This window comes from Chenopodium album, chromosome 10 (genome assembly GCF_948465745.1).
Source record: "Chenopodium album chromosome 10, dcCheAlbu1.1, whole genome shotgun sequence".
Classification (NCBI taxonomy): Eukaryota; Viridiplantae; Streptophyta; class Magnoliopsida; order Caryophyllales; family Amaranthaceae; genus Chenopodium; species Chenopodium album.
In genome coordinates, this window is record NC_137843.1 from 45,383,038 (window position 1) to 45,398,546 (window position 15,509).

The following is a 15,509-nucleotide window of genomic DNA, read 5'->3' on the forward strand; positions in this document are numbered from 1 at the left end:
ATTATTATTAAATATTAATTATTTATTATAATAATAATTATTATTAAATATTAGTTATTATTATTTTTATTATTAAATATTAATTATTAATATAAATATTTTATTATTAAATTATTATTATTATTAAATATTAATCATTATTATCTTTAAATATTAGTTATTTATATTAAATATTAATTATTATTAGTAAATATTTAATATTATTAGTAAATATTTAATATTATTATTATTAATTATTATTTTTAAGCAGAGCAGATTAAGGCAGAGTTGAGCAGATTTTAGCAGAGTAGAGTAAATCAGAATAGCTCAAAAGAACAGGGTCTTAATAAGGGTAAAGATGTAAATATCCATTTTAAAGGGTATAATTGGCTGCACAATATTCATAAGAATAATATTGTACTGTGGGTATTGGATAACCTTAATTTTCCTAATATTTTATCCGTTTCCTCTAGGTTTTCTCCTTGGAAGAGGTTTCTGGTTCCCTCTAGGGTTTTTCTAGTCTCCATTGCTAGATTTTTTTTTATTTTTTTTTATTTTTTTTTAAGGTTTTCCTTCACTCTTTTTCTTTTCTCTCTTTCGTTCTCTTTCTCTTTCATCTCTTCTTTTCTTCTGGTCTCATGTGTGAATCATTATAAGGGCTTCCACCGGTGTTTTTACAGTGGTAAGTCCTAAAAAAACTTTTTAATTTCTTTCAATAAATGGATCCCATCTTTAAGATGTGGTTATTCTATTAGGCTTAATTTCTTTTATTGTTCTTCTGCTGAAAATTGAAGAGTTAGGGTTTCATAATCTTCAAAAGTATTTAGAAGACCATATGAGTATTTTCACTCAAACAACTATTCATTAGTGGATCTCAAGTAGAATTAGTGCTAACTCACATATTGTATTGTTTCGCATGAAGTTTTTTTTTATTAAGGCGGTGGTTGATCAAATCTGTGATGTAACTAGTTCTAAGGTGATTTGCACTTGTGTTGGTATTCTAAATTTCCTAGGAATTTTTTGTAAGTGTCGATTGACTATCTTTCATTAATGAAATCATTTTTATTCTTGCAAAAAAAAGGTAGGGATAAGGAAACATGTTATTACATATTTTAAAGGATATAATTGGCAGCACACTATCCATAAGAGTAATCTTGTGCTTTTTATAAGGTATTTATAAGGTATGGATTCAAACCATCTCATTTGGCCGTCTTTTATTCTTTTGTGATTTATAGGTAAGGAAAAACATAAAGAAGTATAATTAAAGATATTAATGATTAGAGTAATGCATTTGTAGTGTGATATCACAAATGGTGCAATTAAAAATAAAATAAAAAAGCAAAGGAAGTAGTTGTATTTTATAAACACAACTGGGATTAATACTAACAAAATCGTCTTTTCTACTAAAGTACCCAAAAATGTTCAATAATTATTAATATTACCTCTGCTTCATACTATAAAAACAATTGGGATTACATGGAGGTAATCACAAAGAGAATTTGCTTACATTCTTTACCACCCAGCTACATCATATAAATATAACTAGTATTTATGCCGTGCAATACACGGGTAAATTTTTTACTAAAATAAAATGTTTATTATGACTGGTTGTTCAATTGTATATTGAGATTGCTTTTCAATTGGAATTAAGCCAAAACAAGTCTATGAATACAAAAATTTATACAGAAGTAAAATAATGAAAGATTAGTGGTAAAAATAATGATGCTTTCTCATATTCTCATACTTTTAATTTTTAATTTTTTTCATGTAAAAGACACATGAAGAGATACTTAACAATATTTGACTGAACTATCTCCTATTATATAAGAAATTGATAAAACCAAGAGACGCAAATGAACAATTAATTGTATTTTTGAAAGAGACGAATTTCATGCAAGTGAAAGGAGAATCACAAAATACAAGTGACTTTTCAATGAAACGACATATAGGAAATGAAGGAACAAATAATTAAAAGAAATAAATTAAAAATAAAAGTGTAACAATAAGAGTGGGACACGTGGCAGCGCGCGCATGTGTATATATATATATATATATATATATATATATATATATATATATATAATGTGAGAGCCAAGGTGAATAATGAGAACTAGGAACTTATCTCGCCTGTTGATCACGCTTCATCTAACGGTTGATATCTCACCCGCCTCATTAAGGGCAAAATAGAAAATTTGCACTTTGAATGACTACCCAAACATTTCATGATTTTCTTTTTTCGCTTTCTCTCTCTTCCTTCAACTCTCTAGTGCGATTTTTTCACTGTTCTTCGAATATGAAATTCTTTGAATTCGATTTTCGTCACCACCTGTGATTTTGAACAAGTAAGTTATTTAATTTTTTTTTCTTTTTGATTTGATTAGTATTGCTTTTTTAAATTTTGATTATTTAGAATTTGAAATCAGCATTTTTGCTATTTTTCCCTGTTTAACCATATCAAATTTGTTGAATTTGTCCATGGATCTTTTTTTTGGTTATTTTTGAACAAGTTAATTGATTTCAATTATCATTGTTAAGTTTGGTTTAATTTGAATTTTTTTATTTATATTATGTGATTTCGATTGCGAAAACTAGGGTTTTCACATTTTTTTTTTTTTGTTTCGGTATTTGTGATTTCGATTGATGTACTTTGTATTACAGCTTTTACGATTCTATGTTTGAGTACTTGTGATCTCATTTGTTGAAACTTCAATTTTATGAATTATTTGCTTGGAATTGTTTGATATATGGGAATGATTGTTCTTTCTAATGTTGCACAGCGTTATGCTGCTATATAAAACTATCTCACTTCTTGTCAAAAAAAAAAAAAAAAAAAAAAAAAAAAAAAAAAAAAAAAAAAAAACTATCTCACTTGCTCAATGTATGTATATGTACGCACTTTTGCCCGTGTTTGTGTGCAATTGTTGGCATTGCAAGATGAGGGTAGTAGACTAGTGTGTTTTGGATGTTTGGGCGAGTTGTGTTTGTTGCTTGCTGATGTGTGTGAAGATTGCCGAAACAATGTGTGCAAATTGCTGAAACAATGTGTGTGCAGATTGCTGAAACGATGTGTGCAAATTGCTTAAATGTGTGTGCAGATTGTTGAAATGTGTAAGCAAATTGCAGAAATAAGTAGAAAGTTTGTATAGTCATTTGGGGTATCAACCTAATCTTTGTAGGAATGTAGGGCAATAATTAACTTAGTTAATAGCCAAGACATTGTTTTAGCATGTTCTAACTAATTTAATGATAATTATAAATGGTGCATTGCCTTTACTCTACTGTTCATTATGTGTAATCATATGATGGTTTTTGTGACATGAGACATGTGACTATCACTTTGTTGTTTTCTAAAGTTTCAAAAGTTTAAATAGAGCTACAACACAATAATGAACAAAACATATACTCTTTACAATTTTATACTTACTTTTTGAGATTATTTATCTACTTTTGATTTATTTTGTTTTACTTTTAATGAATATACGAGCAATCGAGATTGTAATTTCTGAATTATTTCTTTCTAATGGAATAGTATCTTTTACGAGTAGGTTTGTTAATCTATTTATTTGAGCTGCTTAAAATGATATGAAGTTCCAAACCTCTCATGAGTGTTCTACGTATACTGTATAGATGTTTTTATTAACTTTTGATATTTTTTTTGTTTACGTTTGATATTTTTCTTTATATTCGAATATTAAATATAAACTACTAGCTCAATTGGTAGAGTATTGTGCAATTACACAAAAGATGTGGGTTCAAATCCCATATAGGTTCATTTCTATAATAACTTGAAGATTAGAATTTGTAATAAAGTTTAGGGTTCGTTTGGCATTACTGTGGTTTTGCTTTTTTCTTGTTTCTTATTTTTGGTTTATAGTTTTCAAAAAAACTGGAAACTGAAAACAAAAAACAATGCCAAACTAGCCCTTAGTTTTATGTTTTGATTTACTTTTGATTTTTTTTTGTTTACTTTTGATATAGTTTTATATACTTTTAATTTGAAAACCTTTACATTAAACTCAATATATTTGTTTCTTATATTTTGACCAAGCCCAATAGCGGCCTGCCTGAACAAACATAGGAACCCGCATTCATTGTAACCGTATCTGTTGGAGGGCATCGCCAAAATGTGTAAGCAGCACCAATAGCAGCACTAGAGCGAGCAGCAACTGCCTCACTTCTTCTCATTGCAGCAGTAGCGCACTAGCACCCGCACGAGTAGCCGCACGCAGACTCCTACCCCTAGCAATAACAGCACTCACATGGCTAGATGCAATGACATCATTGGAATGAGAGCAATAACAATATGTCCCTACCTCCTTGCGGCAGCAGCAGCAGCTCCAATATGGCTTGCTATAAGGAGTAGAACATCTATTTGTATACCTTATGGGTTTATAACTAATTTAATTTACCTACTTTAATTTACTTTTGAGTTACTTTAGAAGTTTTTTTTATTTAATTTTACAGATAACCTATGTAGGAATCGAACCTACACCTCCATGCATCCGCATAGTGCTTTACCACTTGAGCTAATAGGTTTACTTTAAATTCATTTTAGTCACTATAAGTTCTATTTTATTTACTTTTAGAGATCATCTATATTTACTTTAGACTCTTTAATATTTACATTAAACTATTTTTTATTTACTTTAGATTTTCACATATTACATAGAAACCCCATTGAACATTAAATATGTCTCTTACAAACATGGAAAACATGTTTCTAGCGATAGTGAGAGTTCTTCAAGGAAGAGGATAAGGATGCATGTTCTAAAAATGTGGGAGATGTGTGGTTAGATTAAACTAAAACGAAAAGGAAAAAAAAACTCGTAGTACCTAATCATTGGGTAAGAAAAAAGAATATTTTCTCCAATAATTCTTATTAAGATAGACCTAGTAAACATACATTGTGACCTGGCTAGTAAGGACATCAACCCTATTTGCTATCAATTAAGAAAAATATTAAGATATTAATGCATTATAAACTAATAATTAGCAATATCCAAAATAACGTATGGTAGTAGACAATATAAACAATAATACTGTGTTTTATAGGTAATGTCCTATTAGCATTTGGGTTTTCTTCATTCTTCTTCAAAATTAGGGTTCGAAAATTACTGTAAAAAATTATTAAGAAATTTTGTGTTTTTCCGACCATTAATTTGATAAAAAAAAACTATGAGATTCGTATTAATGTTATACAAAAAAACGATTATTGATTTTAGGATACAAATATATGTAATAATCGATCACAGGAGAAGACCCAATTTATTTATTTTTTAATTTTCTTCTCATAAACCTTGTTTGATCCTTAGAACACATGTGTAAATTTTGTGATCTGTTTATAGCTCAGGAATTAGCCTATGAGTACTTTGGTCATTACCTAAAAAATAAAGTTTATTGTGTTTGACGAATGACCATATGTATTTTGGATATTGCAAAAATTCCAACTTTATGATTTTTTCGTCGTGGAGGGAAACTAACATTTTGCTTTTATTTCAAGATAAACATGTCAAAAAAAAATTTGAATGAATCTGATCTTATTTTAGAAAAGAAAGACTTAAAATATTTCCTTAAAAAAAATAAGATAGATTTAAAATTCATAAACCTTAATTAAATTATGGTATTTTCCTAATTTTATCATTTTTTTTGAGGGAAAGTACGTAAGTTATTATCCTAATATTTTGTTAATATTCTATTTACCAAATTGCGTGAAGAAGTAACAAAATCTTAGGAAAAACTAAAATTTGGGGGAAAGTACATCACTTATTATCCTAAGATTTTATTAATATTTTATTTACCAAATTTTATCCTCTTTTTTAATTCATTTTACACGATTGTTTATCAAACATTCCATGTTTATTTCATTATTAGATATATATTACCATTACCATAATTCTAGGCGTGATAAAAAAAATCAATAATTTTACAAAATCATAAGATGTGTCGACAAAATCAATACGAAAAATCAAATAACAAAATTAAGTATATACTAAATTTGGATATAACCAATAATATAAGAGGTTATTACCTACAATTTTATTGATTACATTCATCTGAATTTAAAGTAACAAAGAATTGATCTAAGTAAGTTTAATAGAGATTGAGTTCAATTCAAAGTAGATCAATACGAAAAATTAAACCACAAAAGTATATACTATATCTGCATTTGTTTTGGCCCGAAAAAAAGGTCAATGGTCGAAGACAAACAATGCACACAAATATCCAACTGTTGTTTCACGATGGATGACTACTAAGCTAGTTTAGAACTTCAGAAGTGCATTGTGGCGATGTGGCCTGTGGTATGACCCAAGTGTTGCTCTGGGTTTTTATTGTTTGTAATTTGTTTTTCTCTCAGATATTTATCAAATAGATAATTTTTGAGCTATACTTGGGTTTAAAATGTATATAGTATTTGAATTATAAAAGACTTTAGGAAAATGTAACTTAATGTGCAATTATAATAATAAATAAAGAATAGAGTTCCTAGGCAAATAAATGATTTCCTCCCAAAAAAAACTCATATACGTAGTGTGTGTATGTATATATATAATATAATAAGTTGTGGTTTAGGTGGCTTTCGGGATTTTGGTTTCATGGTAGGTGGTTGGTGGGTATAAGGATTTAGGTTACGAGGTAGGTGGTTCCGGACTTTCGGTGGGTTTAAGGATCTTGATTTCGAGGTGGGTGGCTCAGGTAGGTTTGGGTGGGTCTCGACTAGCATTTATAGAGGGGATGAGAAAGGGATAGAGTGGGGAAAAAGGTGGTTGGCCATCGATGCTTAGAGAAGGGGAATATGAAAGGGTCAAGGGTAGGGGAGTGGTCCGTGTGGTGGTCTGTGACGGTGGTGGAAGGCTCCTATGTAGTGGGGCGGGTGGTTATTTTAAATTTTTTACTACTTAAAAATTTTAAATGCAACAAATTATTTATAATTACAATTAAGTGTCATGTTTAATTGGTTTCAAGTATGTCATTTGGTTATTTAAATAAAACTATAAAAGTCAAATTGTTTTCGGTTATTTTGAGCCAACTACGAAAAATTTAGTTTATTGTTGACAATCTTTCCAAAATAAATTTTGCACATTATGAAATGTGTGGATTTTGCATAGGTGTATAATTGTAGACACCTAAAAATGTCTCTCTAAAACTAAACCCGATGATGAACAACCTTTCACCACCATTATTGTTCGGGCTGAGTATTTAATATTTGGAGTGCTTAATTCATATTTCCATTCAATAAACCAACCCAATTCTTAGCCTATTTCCCCAAGCCATTACTTATTTTCTTCTTTTCGTGTCCACACCACAAAACCGATCTAAACTGATTTTATGGCCTTATAATTTTGATTTGGTTGGATAGGCCTTTCAATAAGCTTTCCAACGGTATATCATAAGCCCAATTCCGATTTAAAACGAAGAAGATACGAGCAAAACATTAAACTCGGCCCAAAACCGATATCCTTTCACTAAAATGGTCATATATTAAAATCTACAAATAATTTTTATCTGATTCTAATTGGGTTGGAAAGTAGACTAGATAAGCTTTCCAACAATATATTATATGATTTATTCTGAGTTACGAATCAAAAGTTATCATAGTTTAAATACGCGTAAAAAACTGGAATTACCACGCAACAGCATATACACCGCGTTAATTTAATTGACTTAAATAAAATAAGAGGTAAGTGGGGTAGTTGGGGTATTAAAAATTGTAAAAGAAAAATAGTGGGGTTACTAATTTATTGAAAAGTAATGAATGTGAGAGGAAGTATATAATAATAAAAAAAAATAGTAATGGTTTGAGTGGGGACCATGAGAAGAGAGAGATATAATATTTAATGGTAGTTTTTTGCCAAAAAAGGAAGTGTAACACTTACTAAAACACGGATGGAGCATATATATATATATATATATATATAGACTACGTATATGGGATCATGTGAGAACACATCCCTTATGTGAGAACCCGAACTTATGTGAGAATAAATCTAGACCTTTGAATTGAGGTGATTCAACTGACGACTCTTATTCAACCTGCCTTATTAAGGGTAAATGGGTAATTTCATAGCTTGAATGACTACCCTCAATCTTCTCAGTTTTCATTTTCATTTTCTCTCTCCTCCTTCATATTCTCTCTTTTCCTGTGAATTCGTTTTTGGTACTCCCATTGTTGCATCGATCTTGCTTTAATCTTCTTCGCTCTTCATATACCTTGATTCTGGACAAATAAGGTATTTTAGTTTTCGTTCTTTGTTGTTGTTTATTCAATTTATTTTTTTGTTTATGATTTTTTATTATGTTGAGTATAAAATTATGGTTTTTGCTCTTTTTTGCTCAGTGATTTGTGATTTCGATTGTTATTGCTGAGATATTTTTGCCGATTTTTGTAGACATTTCTCACGATTAGGTGTCCAATTTGGAGAATTTTATCATAGATTTTTTTTAATTTTGTGTAATTTTTAATTTTTTTGTATTTTATTTAGGGTTTTTCTTTGTTTTTGGAATACTTACAATCTGCAATTTTGTTGTTCGCTTTTTGTTTTTTAATTATCATCTTTTGAGTAATTATAGCTTACTTTGATTAATTTTATGATATAATTTTGAGTTTCAATGACTTTTGATATAATATGAGTATGATCTTAGTTTCGGTTGTTGAATTTTATAATTGGCAAACTCGTATTTGCTTATAATTAAGAGAAAACTATCTATGCAGAAGTGGCTAATATGTGCCCAACACTCCATAAAGTGATCAATTTCAGAACTCCTAGCCTGAGGCATAGGCGCAGAAGGATGATTTTTTTTTTTTTTTTTTTTTTTTTTTTTTTTTTTTTTTAATACATAATTAAAAAAAAAAAAATTCACTCGTTTACTAAGATGTCAAGACAATCAATTATGTCTCCAACTGTGTGCATTAATCAGTTTCAGATATAAACCAAATCAAAAGATATGATGCAATGTATTAATCAATTCATTAGCACAATTATTACAAAGAGTGAGAGAATAGAAGTGAAAGTAGAAATCAGGAAGCAACATGACAGCCAGACACACTAATAAAGAAGCAATTCATAGCAAAGAGGCACCCATTATCACATATGGTTTTTTAGCTTTTCCTTTTACCCTGTTCTTTTTTATTTATTTTTTTATTCTTAATGATATTGTACTTTAAATTTATCTTTGTGGTTAATATAATCATTGCAATTTACAACAAATAGAATGATCGATGTGTATGGAAATACAATCGTTGTAAATAATTGAGTACGATATAGGATGGTAGAACTGTTTTAGTTAGCTTACATTTTTCTCGGTTTATTTTATAATTGTACAACTATTCAATGCTATGGATTCTTCGGTTCCTATGGATTCTACTAATGCTATTGATTCTACCCATGCTAAAGATTCTACGGCTGTACCTTTGGAAAGGAAAATGTACGGTTCTTATTTGCTCATTTTATGTTTTCTTGGTTAGTATAATAGTTATTGTTTGGATTAAACTTGCTCGTTTTATATTTTGTTGCTCATTTATGAAATATCAGGTTTTTGATTTTGTATAGCATATATGATGAAATGTATGTTATGTTTGTTGTTGCAATCATTTGTTAAATTAGCAACTAAGTATTTGCTCATTTGACAAATGAACAACTAACTATTTGCTAAATGAGCAAAAATTGATTGCTCATTTTGTAGACACCAAATTTTGATCCCCTATTTTTATACCTTTTTTTTTTTTTTTTTTTTTTTTTTTACTTTCAATTGACTAATAAATTTTGCATAATTTCACAATTATAATAACAAATTTAATTATACAACAACCGCAATAATTAGAGATGAATGCAAGTGATGTTTATTTATAATTTCGGAGTACACAAAACTCTTATAATTTGTACTTTTAATTTATGAATAAAACACGATGTTAATTTGAAGCGCAACTCGAACCTTGTACACTTTGTGCCGGAAACTTCAAGTCGTCATTTATTCATGATTATGAAAATCATCAACGCTATTAGTAGAACTACTAACGCCATAATCAAAGCTAAATATAAATTTAGCACTCAAAAATGCTCGTCGAAAGGAGATGGAGCTTGACGATTTTGGTTGGCGGGAGCCATGGAAACCGAAGATGAAAAGGTAAGGGGTGTATTTTTGGATAGATAAGGGGGTGAATGGTGATTTCGGATAAGGGAAATCTTCCTTTTACAGGGAGTAAATCTTATCCGTATTTTTATCATATCCTAATCGTGTAATCGTTTAGTCTAATAATAGTAATAATGTTATCTTTTAAAAATGAAATAAAAATGATATTGTTACCACTGACGTATGTAACAATTATTCCGTTTGACATATCCTGATCGAGAGTATCAAATATTGACCCTTTAATCTGTACAATTTTAAAACCGTGACCGTTCCTATAGCATCACTTTCTAACCCTGGATAAAGTTTAGCACTACTGATTTCATGTATCTTATTGTTATTATTATTCTAATATTTTCAATCACCTTTTAATACATAATTAAAAAAAAAAAAGAATTTAAAAATGTGCATGAAAATGTCTAAGGAACAATGACTAAGAAACAAAGATGTATGAAAATGTGCATGAAAATATGCTACAAAAGAGTAAAAGCCACGGCTTAAATAACAATAATAAAATAATAATAAAATAACAATGACTAAAAAACAAAAATGCATGAAAATGTGCATGCATACAATTACCAATGCTAAAGTCACGGCTTCCCCCCCCCCCCCCGCCCCCAACTTTTATTTTTTATTTTTACTTTATTTTTTTTTAATTTTTCACTCATAAAATGTCTTTTTATTAGATGGAACTTTGTGATTAACGTACTACTACTCCATTTTTCATCTTCTTCCTTCCTTTCAAATCCTCACCAAAACACTATTACAGCTATACCTTCATGACTCATTTTTTTCTCTGTTCCATACACTCAGAAATAACAAGTGTAAGTATGCATGCTATTTCTCTTCCTGGTTATTGCAATGATGACAATATTTGACAGTGAAAGAGTGGGTCTAAGCAAATATACCTCTGCCATTACCACTCATTTGATATGTCAAATCCCTACAGAGAAAGAAAATGGTAAGCCATGGTTGTAATTTAGCAACGAAAATCAGAAAATGATGTGATATGACAATACGTTGTATCACTGATTTGTGTTTATTCCCAAACGATAAGGTGATATGACTATCCATAATCAATGGCAAACGCCATTTTTCTCCTTGTTATTTTCTGATAAGTGGGTTTCGTAGTAGTTTGACTTGGCTATGGTAAGTTTGAAATACGAAGAGTAAGTACATGAAAATACACTCTTCAAAGGAAAGTAGTATCAAATAATAATTGTATTAAAATTATATTAGTGTTTTTAATTATTTTTAGTCATTAATAATATTGTCATTTATTCAATCAAATTAGTAATTAAGTTTTGCATGTAGTAGTAGGCTAATTCTATTTGTCCTCTACCTCATTAAGATGAATTTTGTTACCATTTCTACCCAACTCTTGTATTCTTACGTATTTATTCCGTATAAGTAGTATATTCTTTGTTTTTTGTATTTTAGCTCCCATTTGCTCCTATAAATACCACCCACTCTTCACAAAGAAGGGGAGAATAAAAAATATTGAAGAGAACTACTAAAAAAAAAAACTCATAAATGAAGTCTAAATTATTTCGGCACTATAATTAGATATAAAAAAAAGTAATCAAAAATTTATTTTCAGTAAAATAAAAATAAAAAAATATAGTAGAAGGATTTGACCCCAAATTCATCGATCATATTTGACATTACTTTTACTAATTCCTCAAGATAGCTACCCAAAGTCAAAGGTAATATTTTCTTTCCTTTTATTTGTGATTTCCAATTATTTTTACATACATTTACTAACTTTTCTACTTTTGTGTGTTCCGTAAACTCCTAGGCACTATACGTGCTGGTTTCCTAATTTGGAAACCAAGTAGAATTTGACCGACCCCGAGTGAGTTCGAGAGTGAGTATACGTGGTTTGTTTGATTGTTCCTCTTGTATGTGTCTTCATTTTTTAGAACACGAAATGGAAATAATGATAATTGTACAAAATGCAAAAGGAAGCTCTAAAGAATTGATGATGGAATTCTAGCAAAGTACCATTTTTGACCACTTTACTTTTTATTATGTAAAAAATCGTTTTCCATGATAAAAATAAAAAATAAAATTTTTACAGAAAGCTTATGTATTTAGGAGTGTATAAGACTTGGATTTTTATAAAAATAAATTTTAACCAATCCACAAAAAATTAAACATTAAGGCTTAGTAACACCACAAATTTCTTACTACAGGTCTGTCCATGTTCCAATTTCGACCAATATCCTTTTTTAATAATAAAATTTGAATTGACTACCTAGAAAGTAGATTCCTCAAGCTTTCTAAATTGGGGTCACACGTTCTCATAGGATGAATACTCTATTTTCCATGATTTTTACAAAACAAGGTATTAAAATATTAAACTGGTTTGAGGCTGTTCTTTCCAACCAAGAATACCCTTTTTTTTTGGCATATCAAATGACTTCTAAAAAGGAAGAATTTCCTATAGAGCATCTACATGTTTGTCCTTAATTTACCATTAAAAGGATCATGCCAATTTCGAAATACTTTGACCCTTATCACCCAATTCCCCATGAACGTCCCAAACTAGCGTGATTTTAGAGAAAATTCATTATCTCTTAATTCAACCGTTGAATGGATCCCAAATTTTGAATGTTATAGAAGACAGGTAGACCTTTCCAAAGACCTATCATATGCTCAAATCCAACCGTTATAACATAAGTTATGGTGCCCGAAAGTTTAAGGAAACTTGAAACCCTTAAGAACTTTAAGGAAGAAAAGAATGAACATTATTATGTAATTTGTGTCACCCTATTATATATACCTCTGGTAAATATTCTCTCAAAATATTTTAAGTTAAGTCATTTGAGGAAACTATAAATTGCTCATATCTCAAGTTAATTTTAATCTCATCCAAAAAGAGACACATATGTATCATCTTAAGACTAAATCCTTTGTTTTCTCAAGTCTTCTTCATATCCTATGGTTATGTAAAAGGAACAATATAAATAATTTATTTATTTTGGAATAGAATGCCTTATACTTTTTAAAGGACTTTTGTTTAAGCTTTAATTCCATCACCATTTGAAAGAGCAAAATTTCCTTATGCATTTCTTAATAAAGAGACAACTAACTTTTAATTAAGTAAAATATGTCTTTGCATGCTTGTATCATTTTATTAATAAAATAAATCTTTCGAGTTATGGTTTATGGCTTATATAAAAATAAGAGGGTAAAATTGAATTTTCAATCATGATAAGTTACGAGATGATCTATTTGCCACGGAAGATTATACTTTTAAAGTTGCATTATCTCTGATAGATCACTTATGTAATCTAACATGATCAAGATTTTCAATTCACTACCTATCATTTAGATTTAAGCCATATGAAATGTCCATTTTGCATAGGTCAATTTCATACAATTCAAATATATTTCCTTCGTATTCCTCTCGATTCATACCAAATAAAATGCCCTTTAAGCACACTCAAATAAGCCCATACAATCTCTTTTCAGAAGTTGGTCAACCCTAAGTAAAGTCGTTAATTGAAACGCATTTTACAAACAAAAAATCATTCTCCTAAAAGAAACTCCTATGGTGTCGCTAATTCTAGTGAATTCCTCAACCTTGATAAATTGACCTCCATCTCGAAAGCAAGATTGCTCAGCCTCATCCAAATGACCCTATAGGGATCGAACACCCCTCCCAAAAAAAATAAACCTTCTCGAAACCTTGTATGAAATCTTGACCATGTATAAATGGATGTTTGTAAGAACTACGTATGGTTTTGATCCGGGAGTGGATTCAAATCCCACAATAAATGGTACGTAAAGCAACTTTAATGCTCAAACCCACCATATCTCATAAGGTTTAATTCACTTTTATTTTACATTTGAGTGTGATTGACAATGTGGAAACTTTCGTATTTTTATGCATTAGTTTAAGGAAAAGCATGTGAATAACCATAACCAATTAACAACGTTTTAGTAAGAGCATGTTCGTTAGAACAAAGGAAGAGACGAATTCCAAACGTTCGATCTTCCTAACTTATACCCCGTACCTAAATCTCTAATTTCTTAATACCATACTTATAAAAAAAAGACCGTCTCTATTCGGGCAAAAATAGAGTGGCGCCTCTAATTTTATTTTTAGTCAAATTATCGACTTATGTGGGATTTTGATTTCTATTTCTGATTAGTAAAAAAAAAGGGAACCACGCATTTCCCAAATGATCAAACAAATGTTTATTTATTTACAAATGAGTAAATTATTTGCTCATTTGACAAATGAGCAAAGAAATGCTTACTGATTTAATGAATGATTAAAGAAATGTTTGCTCATTTGTCAAATGAGCAACTAGTCTAAAGTTTTTCTCATTTGTTAAATTAACAACTAAGTATTTGCTCATTTGACAAATGAGCAACTAACTCATTTGCTAAATGAGCAAATTATTGATTCCTTATTTGACAATTGAGCATTAGATAATATATCATCCTATGCTTCTCTATCATAACATACTCCAGACCCTCCCCTAAAGTATCCTCTTCACTACACCTCCAAAAAAAAAAAAATCTATGTGATATATATATATATATATATATATATATATATATATATATATATATATATATATATATATATATATATATATATATGTATGTATGTATATATATATTTATGATTATTAGAATATTTTTTTATTTTGTATGAGCATGACATTTGTTGAGACAGATTTTGCTGCTAATGTTGGTGGTGACCAAGATTTAGCAGGGCATCACAATTAGGGGTTGTTGGTGGTTCTACATTTCCACAACATAAGGGAAGGAGCTTCAAGACGAATGCTTCTAAGGACAAAGGAAAAAAAGGTTTTAAGGGAAACATTAAAGAAAAAAAAACACAAATGATTAAGGTAGAAGAAATGAATCCAGCAATGAATTTCAAGGTTTGTTGAAGTCAGGCAATAAAGTGGAGGTTTTGAAGTTTCACGTTCATGGGACATTGCATAGTCGGATTTCACCTCGTCCATTGTTCAAATTATGGGAATCAATTTCAGAAAGTTAGTTGACAGCAAAGCAATAGTATTTGTCAAATGAGCAGGCAATAATTTGCTCATTTTTCAAATGAGCAAATTATTTTTTACTCATTTTTCAAATGAGCAAATTGTTCTTTCCTCATTTTTCAAATGAGCAAATTATTCTGTGCTCATTTGTCAAATGAGCATATTATTCTTTGCTCAAATGATAACATTTTCCTCTTTTTTTGAATTCTGGCTATGGTCAATATAGGGGTTTGAGAGGATGATGATGGCCTAAACCTTCAATCTTACTTCCCAAAGTAGTTTAACCTTTCCCTTGTTAATTGATCTCGCCATTCATTAATTTTTATCCATTACAGTGATGGTTTATACTTGTAGTAATTTTATATGCTGTAATTAGGCGACCCA

The 15,509-nt window shown here is 29.5% G+C and overlaps 1 long non-coding RNA gene across 1 annotated transcript; it reads left to right on the top strand.

Moving 5' to 3' along the window:
- Nucleotides 1-2,192: 2,192 nt before the first annotated feature.
- LOC145563972 (uncharacterized) lies at nucleotides 2,193-4,401 on the top strand. Its single transcript, XR_014094699.1, has 2 exons — nucleotides 2,193-2,321; nucleotides 4,028-4,401. It is a non-coding gene; the product is annotated as an uncharacterized LOC145563972 (long non-coding RNA).
- Nucleotides 4,402-15,509: the final 11,108 nt, after the last annotated feature.